Below are 14,894 nucleotides of genomic sequence, written 5' to 3'. Positions count from 1 at the left end.
CCGCCCTAACCTGGCCCCACCGCCCACAGCTGTTACCTGCATGTACCGTGGCTGCACGGAAAGAGGTAAAATTTAGGAGGAATAAAAACAAATCTCCTTTTTGATGCCAGCTTCAAAGGGGTGATATTTTTGGGCCGAATGGCAGTGCACTAGTGTTAATAGATAGCGCTTTGCATAAAAAAAATAGGTCATTGAATAGGAACTCCCTTGTACCACACATGGAAAACTCCTTTGACTCAAAGTCGTGTAAAGCGGCACCAAATGCTGCTTTGTGTGACTTTCAAGCAACTTTCCAGCTAAAAACAATTTTTTCCCTGGAAGGTGACTACAAAATAAATGTTTTGCTCAGGTAATGATGCAAACCCATCAAAAAATGTTGGTGTAAGGAAATGCGTCTCTGTGCATAATTACACCTTTTGGACTGATGAAGTAGGTTTTGAACTATGTACAGAGGGGCCCTGCTAACCAGGTCCCAGTGCATGTGCTCTGACCCCTAAAATCTTTTGGCTAACAAGGCTAATTGGCACCTTTAACTCACCAAGAAGTCCCTAGTTTATGGTACCTTGGGTAACCAGGGCCTGTAAGTTAAATGACACTAGTAGACTATAGCACATATTGTGCCACCAATATAGTGATAATGCAAAGCATGTCATCAGGCTTGTGCCAGCTGCATGGGTGTGCAATTTTAAAACTGAAAATTCGGCCTGGCAAAAGAAACATTTTGCCAGGCCTAAACCTTTTTAATACCGATAAATCATCCCTTGGTTAGCCCCTAAATAACCACAGGGAATGGTGTATGGTATTTAAAAAGTAGGACATGAGTATCTAAGGTCTACATGTCCTGGCAGTGAAACATCCTCAAAGCCTTTTTTCACTGTGGCAAGGCTGGCTCTCCAATAGAAAAACACTGAGTTACGCTATCACATCTTAAAATGCATTGATACAGTTTGAGAATAGCAAGAGCTCAAGGACTCAAATTAATAGTCATTTAAAATCCAATGTAATGGTCAAGTGGGATTGTAACTATTTTGAAATTGCCACTTTTACAAATTTGGCATTTTCCTGCCCATGCCAAATGTGCCTGTAAGCCAGCGTTGTGTCACTTGACTCCTAATGTCTCTCCTGCAGCGAAATGTGTATTGATTCCAGACAGTGGACAGAAGGCTTGGGTAAGTTGAGATTCTGCCCCCCCTAACAGGATGGCTACCTAGGCTGTGCCCCAACACTTACTTACATTTCAAAAGGTGTCTAACCTCTCAAAAGTAGATGTGACTCACAAAGAGGCCTACCTCTCCATTGTACTGCTAGACAACCAATCCCTATGAGAGAGGGGCTGCCCCCAGAACCAGTTTTAAGTGACCACAAGGGAGTGTTGGCCCGTTATACTAGCCTAACCTCTGGCACCTCTGGGTGGCCACAGGGAGCACTGCACAAGGGAAGAGAGGTTCTGACATATTGGTTTTAAGTAGAGAGGAGCACTGTGGTGTAGTTTACAGGAAAACAGACAAGACGTACTGTAAAAGTGGGTAAGTGCACCCCTGGGAATGTTTATCCCATTGTTTACAGAGTGGCTAGAAGTTTCCTCCAATACACTCTTCAGAACATTTCTGGACCTGTGGAGGACTGCATCTGTTGTTAAACCTGTGGCGAGAGACCCCAATGATTGGACATCCTCTGTTCGTGTACCCAGGACAGAATACTGAACTCCAAGGATTAGTTGGCTAGTCTCCTGTTAAGTTCCAGGAAAACAAAAGCTGCAAGAAGCCCAAATCTCTGTGAGCCAAGCTGACTAGTTCTAGCTGGATTTGGCCTTACCCTGTAGGTGGCTTCTGGAAGAGTGTGTACTAACCCATAAGTGGTGCCCAAGAGGTCCTGGACCATTGGCTGGTATTAAAGTGTACTCCTTCCCTCTTGAAATTGCAAGAATGGACACTCAGAAACTTTTTCTGGACTTTTCTCCAAAAGAACCAGAGGCTACCACCAGACCTCTGTCAAGCCGCAGCATCTGACGTTGAACTGCCGGTTGGACTCAACTAGCTGGTTTGCCCTGCTGAAAGAATTCAGACTTCCAGAAAAGTTTCCAAGTCTGAATGTAAAGGACTCAACTTAGGCCAATGCCGAGCAGCAAACTCCTGACGCCCTCATGGGCCAAACCTCTGACTTTGCCTGCTCAGAGTTTTCCCACCTTCATTGTCGAGCGCCTTGAACTTCCTGGGGGAGCAGAGGCTCCCACCAAGCACCCACACTTCAGCCAGCCACCATACATGAGTCCCTCTTTGGATCCAGCCTGCATTCCAGCTCACTGATAACCTCATCAATGAGGACTTTTCACCAGGAAAAAAACTTATTCTGAAGGTAAATTTTCACCAAGACAAATCTGGTGCATGTTTCCAACACGCACTCCATCACGTTCAGCCTCATCTTTTGACTTCGACCCAGTCTAGCTCGACCGCATACCCACAGTTTGCATTTTGCACTTTTTGGGGCTAGAATTATTTAAAAGTTCCAAAAATCCTATCTCTGGTTACCTACATCCAATTTGTGTTGTTTTGTTACCTACTTGTTCATTAAAAGTTACTGTATTTTATGAATTAGAGGGGGGCTTTCAATGTGCTGTGTATTCTACTGTTTTGACATGGATAAATGCTTTACAAATTTCTACTAAGTTAATCCTGCTTTCTCTGTGTTGCAGTTGCCAAGGATTGATCTTAGGTTTAAACTATTGGGAACTAACTGAACCTGGTATTTGGCGATGACACACATCCCCATCAAATAATAATCCACTTTCCCACAGTTAAATCTACCCCTCAGTGACTAAGGCGCTCACGAAGAGTCCCTGAGTCTGTAGGAAGGTCACATTTGTAGTGCATATAAACACATTGAAAACATAAATAATGATTCATATGGCTCTCAATCAGCACCTGGAATACCGTCATGCACGTCCTGGCCACAGAAAGGTTGGACGATGGGAACACCCTCTATATTGAGATCAACAAAAAACTCACCAGAAGGCTGCACCCCCTTCAGAACTCAGTAACCAGAATCACTCTGAACCTCCCACGCCACATTCACATCACATCACACTTGAAGGTGCTCCACTGGCTCCCCATTTACAAACAAGCACAATTCAAACTCCTCACCTACACTTTCAAGGCACTACATAACACTGGCCCGGCATACTGCAACAATCACGATTGTTTCATAAACCTTTCAGACATCTCCACTCATAGGGACTCGTATATGCACAAATCCCACGCATACAGACAACCAGATCTGGCAGTCGAGTATTCTCCTACATCCCTCCTAAAGCATGGAATGACCTGCAGCTGCACATAAGAACCTCCTGCTCACTTCTTGAATTCTGCGAGAAGCTCAAGACCTGACTTTTCGAGTAGTCTCCCTAGGCTCTAAGTGTGCCTAGACTCACAACTTTTCAGTGCCAGGATATAATTTCTAGTAATAGTGTTCTGTATAAATCTGCATAACATATTATAATATAACATAGCATAACATAACATAACATTAAGCCTGTTGAAATTCAAAAACTCATATTCCCTTCTGAACTTGTTCAAGTTGTTCAGTCATTGCTTTATTGTTCATCAAAATTCACCAACTGCTCTCTATCATTCATATTCTAGGCCTTTATATTTCCAGCACTTCATCACACTTTATTGATCAAGCAAGGAATGTGTGGTTAACCCTGAGCCCAAGGTGGCCACCTATCCAAACTTTACACAGACTTTATCTCACCTTTCTATACTTCAACTCTCTCAACCTCTATTGCTGTATCTCCTCTTTGCCTACCTCACAAAATAATAAATCCCCACCTTTCTCTCTAACTCTCTCACCCTCTCTTTACCTCAGCCCTCTCAAACTCACCACTCATGAGGACTTGAATTAATTGAAAATGAGAAATACATTTAACAGTGTTCTGAACAATTGCCCCTTATGTCAGTGGTCAAATTATGCTTCCTGTGCATTGTTGCTATTGTTTATAATTTTTAAATAAGTCCAGTTATATAGGAATGTTTACTCAATACTGCTATGTATTATACAGATCAAAGAACATAAACATATATTGTCTCATACTTGTATATGCCATCACTTTAATTACTATTATAATATTACGTCGCCTCAGATGTGTCTGTACATTTACCCTTTTGTCCTGAAATTATATTGTCACTGACAGACTTTGCCTCCATGCCAGGCAGTCGCCCTGCTTGGGTCATATGCACATTAGTGCTGTAGAACAACCTCCAAGGTGTGCCAGGTCACATATGTCCCAAATCACAAAAGACTTTTCTAGGTGGAAACCCAAAATAATTTTTTTATTCCACCCGACTAATGTACAGCCAGTTCACAGTGCATCTAACAAGTATGATGTATTAGATATACCACAGCAGAATCTTTAATTAATGTATTAGATATACCGCAGCAGAATCTTTAATTAATGTAGTAGATATACCACAGCAGAATATCTCTCTCATAGGTATAAGGCGATGCAATCATGGCATCAGTGGCGGTGCGTCCATTGGGGGCGTTGGGGCATAGCCCCACCGCCCGTAGCTCCCTCGGCATTTCTAAACTTAAGGAAACTGAATCAGTTTACTTAAGTTCAAAGACGCCGAGGGAGAACCAACTGACAATCATGTCAGTCAGCATGACGTCGGACCGCCCACCCCCTTCAGAGTCTGAAGGGGGTGGGCGGTCCGGCATCATGTTGACTGACATGATTGTTAGACCAGGGGCAACAGGCAGCAGCACAAGTGCACATGAGTGGGGAAGGTGAGCGAATTTTCACCCGTGCCCAGTCATGCGCACTTGTGTTTGCACTGGCTTGCGCATGCCCATTAGGAGCCCCTCGGTCTCCTAATGGGCAGGCGTTGGGCGTAGCGTAAGCTGTGCCCTCAGCCAATCCTGGCGCTGCTGGCAGCGCCAGGATTGGCAGGCCCCTCCAGTGCCGTTCGTGAAGGCGCCCAGGGGAGCAGAGGTCTGAGAGGTGGCGTGGACCGGCTGTGAGGTAAGTTTTTTGTTTAATATATTTCATTCCCCCCCGTGCGCGACCCCCCCGCGAGCCGCGACTGATTGCAAATTATGGCCATATGCATCAATTTACAATACATAGGAAAGGCCGTTGTAGGCCAAAGGCATAACAGGTTATTCAGGTATATGCATTAAAAATCAGACGGTGACAAGAAGCGAATCTAGGAGGTTTAAGTTACCCTTTGTGGTTTAAAGTATGTGCTTCAGATGCGTGTGCCACTCCGTTTTAATGAAACCACTTTTCAGAATCCTTGTATGATTTGTTCGCATTCATCAGGCGAGCTATTCAAATCTGTTTACACACATCACGTTATACAATGTTTGTGATTTACAAGCGAGTGCCAGGTGGGTTTTATTCACATGCCGTTTCACGGGGTGTGCTTCACATACAAATGCCATGGCTGCTTCACGTGCCCCGGCAGGAGGTTTTATTTACATGATGGGCCCCTGGTCCACTGCAGGGCTTTCAAAGTGTTAATGAAGATCCCTTTGTTCCCCGACTCTCGCTACAGAGGATTCACTGTGTCTGAGCAGGGCGTTCTGCTGGGGGCCTGCCAGGCCATAGCTGCCGGGCATGTGCCTGTGTGCTAGGAACTGAACCCGCCTGTACTGCTCCCAGGTTATGCCGCGCAAACACTGCATGCGCTTTCCAAATCCCTGGGGTCTGGTTTTCACTTTGTTTTCATGCGAGTGATTTGTAATGTTGTATTTTCCTTATATGTGGTTAAAAGTACAATTCTCATCGGGTTTGCTGGTCCTCGGCGTTTCTCTAACACTTTCGGAAAGGGCAGAGGGATGTCCATTTGAAAGCTGGTCAGCAGAGGGTTGCAGCGACATTGCAGTGTATGTTGTGATGTTACACTGATTTGAGGTTCTTCCCAATCGTCCCCTCTTCCTCCACTATTATGATTCAGAACACGAACACGTCATCTTAGATCCCCATCCCCAAAACATTTTCCCTCTTTAAAAGAATCACTGGGCTTACATTTTATATTCCCAGTTTCAGCTATAAAATATTTTCTGGGGAAGGATTACAATCAAAAGTAAAATAGCTCATGTCCCTTAATAGACAAGGGGGCGAATAATTCTGAAGCGGGCTGTAGGGTGACTGAAAAGTCAGGACGTAAACAGCGTAATTTATGATGGGACCGGCATATTATTATGGTTACCCTTATTAATGTAGTGGGTCAGCAGTCTTACTTTACGGCGTGTTGGCCGGATGAGGATGTCACGTCATCCGCGGGTCAGGCAATGCCTGCAGGGTGCATAATAAATGGGGAGGAACCGCACGGGGTTCAGCTCCCGACACACTATCACAGCGTGTGTGCGTGTCATTCTGTGTCCCTTGTGTTTTGTGTGGCCTGTTGCGTACAGCGACCAAGCAGCAGACCGCGATATCACAGTTAATGCGGCAGACTGTGTATACACGTTTTAGCGCTTGGAGGGGGTCTTTCAACAGCCGTTTACTTTGCCAAAGGCAAGTGTGACGTGGTTTCTACTTCAACAGGGGGCGCCTCAAGCACCGGCCTTCCTTGCTGTGAGCTGCGGACTCCATAGGTATGCCTTTCGTGGACAGGGTGTCAAACGGTGTACCAGAGACCGAAAATAATGATGTTGTCCATATATTTTTGTTGTTGTTGCTAATGTACTACAGCAACTCCGGTTTTATTTCAGTGGCGGTGCGTCCATTTGTGTCCTCTGTTTTTCTGAAGTCACAACAAGTTGTCTCTGTGTTTTTTCGTCGTTGCCCCGTCAAATGTGTGTGCCTCTCTGATTTGCTTTTTTATAAAGTCATAGAAATGTTTGTCTAGGTCTGATCCATTCGGGCAGATGTGAAAATGAGATGTTTAGGTACATGTTTTCATGCACCAAAAAACCAGGAAGAGTTTTACATATTTGTGATTTCCTCTGCTAACAGTATAAAATGTTGTGTATTTATGCTGTCCACGTGTTTGCTTTTCTCAGATGGTGCAGAGAGATGTCTTTAAGGGTATGCTGTGCTGTTATTTCACAGTGTGAATTCGATTCTGTGACTTGAATTCACAGTGCGTTGTTTATGCTGTTCTGCTATGATTTTACTGCTGGTTGTTTCTGTACACTTTTGCGGCGCTTGCACATTGACATGGTATCTTTTTGTGCCGTGGGGTCACAGTGAGATATTTCTGTTGGTTTTCTAAGTTCTATGTCTCAGTTGAATCATGTTTCTGTAGGTTCACTCATACCTATGGAGTTTTTACATAAGGCTGGACACGAGGAACAGTAGAAGTGTAGGGCATTCCTTGGTGCTTCTGGCAAAGATTGTCCTCTATAGGTCATAAAAATTGACGATTTCTTAAATGATAATTAAATCGTATTGCTTTATTAACCTTCCTGCTTTCTCAAATTTGCTTGAAAATGCACCATTTGTCCACTCTTTTTTCAAAATTTTCTCCCACCCAGCCCCTATCGGTTGTTCGGGCACGCTTGCTACACTCGCTCACCGCAGTGCGGAACGTCAATAATTTGACGCTCACCACTTTCAAATGTCACCAGCCGCCACTGCATGGCATTCATGTTAGGGGTTCTCTGTGAATGCTCAGCGCTGTGTTTGAAAGATGTGATGAGGGAAATCCCTTGCTAATGTACGTAATGCCCACTAAATGTAGAGCTAGTGGCGATTTACAGACAGTTGCTAAACCTCAGAGATACTTGTGGAAAAGGTGCTACAAATGTGAAAAGGGCATTAAATCACTTCGAAAACAATCAAATGTCAATTAAAAATGTTTTTGAATTTCAATGAAGGACCTGATTCACAAAGCCATAAAAAATCGGATTGCACCCTGCATGAGTGGGTAGTTCAACCTCACATGTAGAAATCAGAAAATGTGAATTTCACTGGTAAACTAAACTGATTTACTCACTAATAAAATTACGTGTACATAGAATTCATTTTATTGTATGTAAAAGAACTTTGCTCCGATTGACTAGGAGTAAACCTTCTAGGATGGGGACACAAGGAAAAGTTTGCCAACACCCACAAACTTATAAGTCTGGAGTATTCACCAAGGTATTTGAGGCCATTTTCCTCTTTGGATACGGTTGGAGATAACTTCCTGCACATCCATAGCTACAGAGAGAATGAGGAAAATATTGGCGAGGGTGTAGAGGAAGGACCAGTACTGTGGGGCATATTATCAAGCCAGGCGATAACATTTTCGTCGCTTTAGCGGCAGAAAACTGCAATTGAAGCCCAGGTTAGATGTGAAGGACATCTAACATGGGCTTCAATTGGAATTCGATAGAGCATATTATCAAGTCCATTATCGCCGTTTTAGCGGCAGTTTTCTGCCGCTAAAACTGCGATAATTTTATCGCCTGTCTTGATAATATGCCCCTTAATTTGTTAAAAACAAAGTGCCTGGGACCAAAGTATTTCTCGGGAGCCCACTGCAGCTGGCACGTGCCCAACTCCTGCCACTGCTGTCAAATGCCAGTGCGTGTTTAAAGTATATTAAATGGTCCCTCACAATTCTACTGAAAAATAGGCACACAGCGCCACCATGTGGTGAATAAATAGGTGAGGGTGTTATGTGCGGATGTCGAGCACTTGTAAACACTGCCACAAAATAAGCACTAAGACATTATCAGCAAGGAGAAACATTTTCCCTGTGAAGAAAAATAAAATCGAAAGGTTGGACAATCCAAATGCACTTCTAATAAGCATTTGCACATTCACAAATGTACAAGATGTACATTTATGAATGTGAAAATACCTATGTATCTTAGTATTCCTAGAATCTTTGTGAATTAAAAAAAAATCCTAAATGTACTATTATCTATTGGAGTTAATCCATTTTTTTTTTTACAAATCGATCATGTATGCAATCTGTAGAGCACTCATGCATTGAGTTAGTAAAGCAGAAGTATGTGCCTGGGGTAAGTTGCTGGGGGAGTCGGTCAGTACTGAAGGCGGGGGGAATAAAGCAGGGTTTCTTTACAAGTTTGGCTCCCCAAAATTCTTCAAACGAGTAAGGCTGAAGGTGATCAAAAATGCCTTGGAGGTCTGGTATTTCATCCGCTCCAAATGTGGGATAGGTTACTACTCCGATCAGGCACCGATCTGGGACTCTCCGGGGACCCCCCCCTGCCTCCAGGATAGTATGGCACTCCCAATTAAAAGAGCCGGGGTCGCGACTTGGTCTGAGTTGGGGGATGAAAATGGCATACATCCTTGGGAGGTATTGAAAGCAAGAATAGGCTCGGGGTTCTCGAGGTTCAAGTTTATTCAACTAAAATCATGGTTTGAAACGGAGAAGGAGAATCTAAGGGGAAATGGTGAGGTGGAAGATGCTCTCAAGAACATTCAACATCTTAAGAAGGAAATCTCTATCTGGTACAGGCTCCTGATCAACGCAGATGACGTTGGTATTCCACATCAGGTTTCAGCCTGGAATGACTCTCCCTTTGATCCAGATATTGGGAGCCTCCTGGAACCCTCCATGACCCTGCTTTATAAATACACAAAATCTGCCAGTCTGAAGAGAAATCACTTTTTTGTTTCTAATCGAATTTACTATACTCCGGAGAAGATCTCGAAATTTGCCCCAGACCCGGAGCCGAGATGCCCCAGGTGCTCACTCCCTAAAGCCAACGACGTACACATCTTTTTTGAATGCGCTGAATTGGGAAAATACTGGGAAGGGGTGTGCAGATACTTATGTATGACCTTCGGAATAGATATCGTGTTGAACGGCTCTCTGATCTTTTTTGCCAACGACCAGGTGTCCACTGCCGGTTTGGCTCAACCACTCAGAGGGCTGTTATTATGTTTGATTTTGCTGGCCCGAAGGGAGATATGTTTCAGGTGGAAAGACCCCCTCCCCCCGAAAGTAGAAGACTGGTTAAAATCAGCACTGGCTATGGCCCGGTTAGATGTTATGAGTTCCAGCCCTAGCCTTCCTTCACTTTGGGCACCCTTTGTTCGTCTGGGCCAGGAATTGAGACTCTGTTGATTCCATTCTGCAGTTGCTAATGGTCGATAAATACCATGGTCCTATGATTAACACCTAAATCCCGGACGACAAAAGGGGATTGGTTGGATAACCTAAACAATGGCAGGCGGTCGGAGGGCGCCCCATTATTAAAACTGACCGGTTATGTCCTGCTAGCAGTTTATAGGTGAGATGAGGACAAAAAAAAAAAAAAAAAAAAAAAGTAAAGCAGAAGTTAGTGAGAATTATCATGTACATCATTCACCTGTGACTCTTTGTGCAGCATGGGTAAGTAGCACATGCAGGTTAGACATTTTTTGTGAAATAGGCCAGCAGATGTAAATTCTGGAATATGCATGAAAAACTTTACAGTTACATTTGTAAGTATGACTCAGAGTGTGCCAAGCACTGGATGTATTAGTCTGGTGCTGGTTTGACTCCCTTGCTTTAATGAACATATCCGTCTCACCACATGATCGCTCACATGACTTATAACATGCATGGGATTCCTCATTGAAACCACTTACTTCTACAATGATGAGTGTAGTCATGGACTAGTAGTGCATAGATGGTCTGCAAGGCGTGGGATCTTGGAAGCAGTACACATGGGGGCCCTTTAGGAACCTGCTGGATGGGCAACCAGGAAAATATTCTGACTGTGAATTATCCTCTCTGCAAATTGGATTAAATGAATAATATGTGATAAGGAGGAATACATATATGTCTAAAGACATGAGTCCATATTTATCATGGGTTTGTGTGGCTGTTGCTTGAATAATATTTACTTTGTGTGGTTCTGCGTGGCTTCGTAAACGTTGAGTAAGGCAAGGCAGAGCAAATCACTACCTTGCATTACTCTGCCCCAGAGAGGCGTTAAATGGGTGGAGCGTGGGTGTTCCAACATATCCACACATGTATTTTGGTGCATTTCCATATTTGCAATTAGTGGTAGACCTGCAAATGCATCAAAATCCTATGCCTCTCCAGAGGAGACGTAACAAGGAGAAATATGCTTCTTTCTCTGCTTGTTTTTTTCCTCTTTCTTGCATTCTGCAGCACACATAGAAAGTGGAAATTGCCTCCGGGGATTGTTTTTGTGCAGGAAGATCTCCCTTCCTGCACAGAAACAATGCTGCCTTCAACACAGGCACCCTTGCACCATGGTGCAAGGGTGCCTGCATTGGATTAGGTACCCAAAGGAGCGCCAGCACTAGGAAAGGTCAGGAATGCACCTTGCAATGTTAAATACTGAGCATTCCTGCCCTTACCCTTTCACGCAGCTCAGCGCAGCAAGATGACTTGCTGCATTGCAGGAATGTTTTGTAAATAATGGCACTTGGACTTAAGTGATACAGGCATCAGGCCATGACTCCAGCTGCTTGCTAGACACCATGAATCACAGTGCACATACTAGGGTCTTTGTTACATTACCAGTTCACAAACCCCTAGTGCCAAAATGCAAATTAATTTAAATATACCAGAATGACAGCTCGCATGTACATATTTATCCATGTACTGTGGTAATGATTCGATTAATCAGAATCCCTGATCACTGGTTACAGTGGCCACTTGTGTAATGGTGTGCATGAATTTCGGATTTGAAACTGAATGTGTCAGTACTATGTAAGGTTCACAGTCCCTATAGAAATTATAAATATCTAGGTCCTTTGTGGTGATGAACGGCCACCGCCACTCTGGGGGACTGCCCGCAGTCTTATAAGTGTGCCGGTCGGACCACCACTGAACACCTGCTACCACCGTAGATCAAGGATCCCGCTGCAGTCTGGCAGTGGTTCAAAGCCAATATATGCTGGTGGTGCTGCCGCACCACTACCAAGCATATTTTGAGTTGCATCACTGCCACCTTTTTCATGGTGGTTGCACCACCATGATAAGGGTAGTGGTGACACAACAAAGCCAATGTGCTTCTGTGATTGGGGGTGTATGCAGGGGGGCATTTGTAGTGCCCCCCTGTATATCTGCACCCCCAGTTCCTGCACAGCGTGGCATGTATATCACACCGCGCACTTAGGTGCAGGGGACGCTCTGAGGGCAGCATTCTGCCTGTTAGGCTCTTTAATGAGCCTGACAGACCGCCACTCTAAAACCACCGCTGGACTGGCCGCCAGACCAGGAGAAAAATCCTGATCTGGCAGGTGGTCCTAACACGAGTTTGGTGGTCCCACAGCCGAAGGTGCGTTGCACCATCCGCTGTGGGTCTGTCAAACTTGTAATAAGGCCCTTAGTTAGTGAAAGTGAGTTTAATTATGGGTGTGTTCATACATCCATAAGAAATGCAATATTTTAATTGCCAATAACTTTGTTCCAGTTCGTTAAATCTGCAGGAGCGTTTACAAGCATGCACAGTCACACAATATTGAGTCAGGAAACGTTTGTGTAGAGTTATTAAAGAAAGAGTTTTCAGGCATCCCAACAACTGGATTTCCCTTTCAATCTACCAACGGATGTTTTTAACTCCCCAGCAATGAAAAAACTGCTAAATGGGATGACATTAAAACTCGAAAAGAAGGCAGTGACTGGATCACTTTAGATCTTTTATTTTGTATGGAGCTAATAGGTATGGAGCAAATCAGTTCACAAATATTAAAAGCAATTTGGTTTGTTACCTGGCTGCAGACTAAAATGGAACTCTGTGCTTGGAATCTGAGTGGCTATTGAATAGATGAACATTTTTGATCAGGCAGCCATTTCCAGATTACAATCTGGTCTGTGCACTAGTTCACTTTAGTTTCCTTCAATTGTGAATTAGACTCTCATCAACACAGACTACCTCTAGAATTCATTTCATATGCCCTGTGTTTTTCTCAAAGTTGAATAAATACTTTTAAATGGTTTCCATGTGAAACAATGTCCCCTTATCAGAAGTTACTAGTGCTACGGCAAATTGGCACAGTCCATTGTCCAACACAAATCTTCTTTTTGAAGGGCAGCTCGGTATAGGACTTGGCCTTTTCCCCCATCCAGTATAGTCATTATTCTCATGTGTACATGGCCTAGGTGATTGCATGGGTGGATGAGACAGGGAATTACAAAAGGTCGTTAATTAATACCAAGCTGCATTACTAACCATTGCTACATATAGTCACAGGTCATTTCAACAAAGAATTGGTGGTAGGGCCATGCTTTGTGGGCACCTCTGCAAACACTGGGAATGGTACATGTATTTTGAAGAAGCTGTGTCTCAGCTTAATGATTTCAAATGTTGTATACAAATTGGGAGAAGTGAGTATAAACCAATAATGTTACAAAATGTTACTAATCTTGAAAATTGGAGAGACAAAGACCTGATTGAAATTCAAAAATACCAATAATTAAGAAATGATCATTCAGAGGTGTAAACATTTTTTTGCCCAAAGTGCACACAAGTCATAAGAAGCCACCTGACAGATCTATTGCTTCTTCTATGAGCAATTCATTGGAATTTGCTCTAGACATTTTGATCATGTCATTAACTTTTGTCCATGGAGTGTCAAATTTGCAAGATTGTATTGATTTTTTTTTCAAACATTAGTAATATTCCATGCCAGGACTGATATAATATAGTCTTGATGGATATTACTTCATTATTCACCTTGATTGAATACCAGCAAGGGATTTCTGACTGTAAATGTATTTGAAGTACCACCATTGTAGTATCCCAAACATATTAACATGTTCATAGAAATGCTAGAATTTTGTTTATTTGATAAACATTTTTTATTTCAGAACACACAGACTGGTGTGAGGCATTACGATGGGTATCTGCTTCTCTCCCAGATGTGAAGATCCTAACGTGGGCAGGTGGAAGGAGCAGATAGTCTGAGTAAAAGAGATGACAAATTATACTGATAATGTGGTCCTATGGTTTAGATCCATTGATGACCTTTTTGTACATAGAAATGTGACCTTGGGGCAGTGAAAGATTTTCTAAAAAATTTGAATAACAATTAGATCAACCTGAAATTTTTGTTTGGAATAGATAAACATTGAGCACTTATCTGGATGTTTCCGTGTAGAATGAGCAATATAAATTGAAAACTAACCTTTACCAAAAACCCACTTCACATAACAGCCTTTTAAATGTACACAGTTGCCATCCCGAAAAACATAGGTGGAGCATCCCAAACAGGGAATTCGCACACACAGAAATCACAGTAGTCATAGTAACATTCAAACAGAGCAAACATTGGTCTTATAGTTTCCCCATTTTAGGGACAGAGAATTTGCTGAACATGTTGTCTTGGAAGCCAAAAGTAAAACTGGCATAGTCAACATTAAGGAACTGCTGGTTCCCAAAGGAAAATCTGCAACTGATGACATTCTGTGGTTTAGTACAACATACAGTACACAAGCTCCACAAAATAGGACATAAAAATGAAACACTGGGGATTATCACATGCAGACACTAATCTCCTACTAGTACAGATTTCCTTGCTTTGTAAACAAAAATGTGTTCAACAGAAAAGTACAAAAGGTGTATGCAGAATAACACACGTGTAATAAATCCAAATGCTGTAGTGGGTAATCATAATTAAGCATTACAAGTATATGAGTGAAATAACTTAAGTTAACCAAACTATGGATGCACTGTTTACAGTGATTATACATTAGAATGAAAAGGTCTATTTTCCATGTTGAACTGTTGTTTTGCATGAGAACATTTTCTATCCCACTTCCGATACTGTACATAGACATTTGTTATGTATTAGATAACCTATAGTGAGGTTCTGACTAGAAGGAGAGGAGATGACAGGAAATATGACACATGGGAAGAACTGTCCGAACCGCCAGATGTGGATGAAGTATTTTTTCAAGCACCTGTTTCAGTGGCCTACTGTGAAGAAGTGAGAAACTAGGGAGTTCACCTGGTCCCAAGGTTTT

Source organism: Triturus cristatus, chromosome 2_1 (genome assembly GCF_964204655.1).
Source record: "Triturus cristatus chromosome 2_1, aTriCri1.1, whole genome shotgun sequence".
Taxonomy (NCBI): domain Eukaryota; kingdom Metazoa; phylum Chordata; class Amphibia; order Caudata; family Salamandridae; genus Triturus; species Triturus cristatus.
This window is presented reverse-complemented; position numbering follows the sequence as displayed.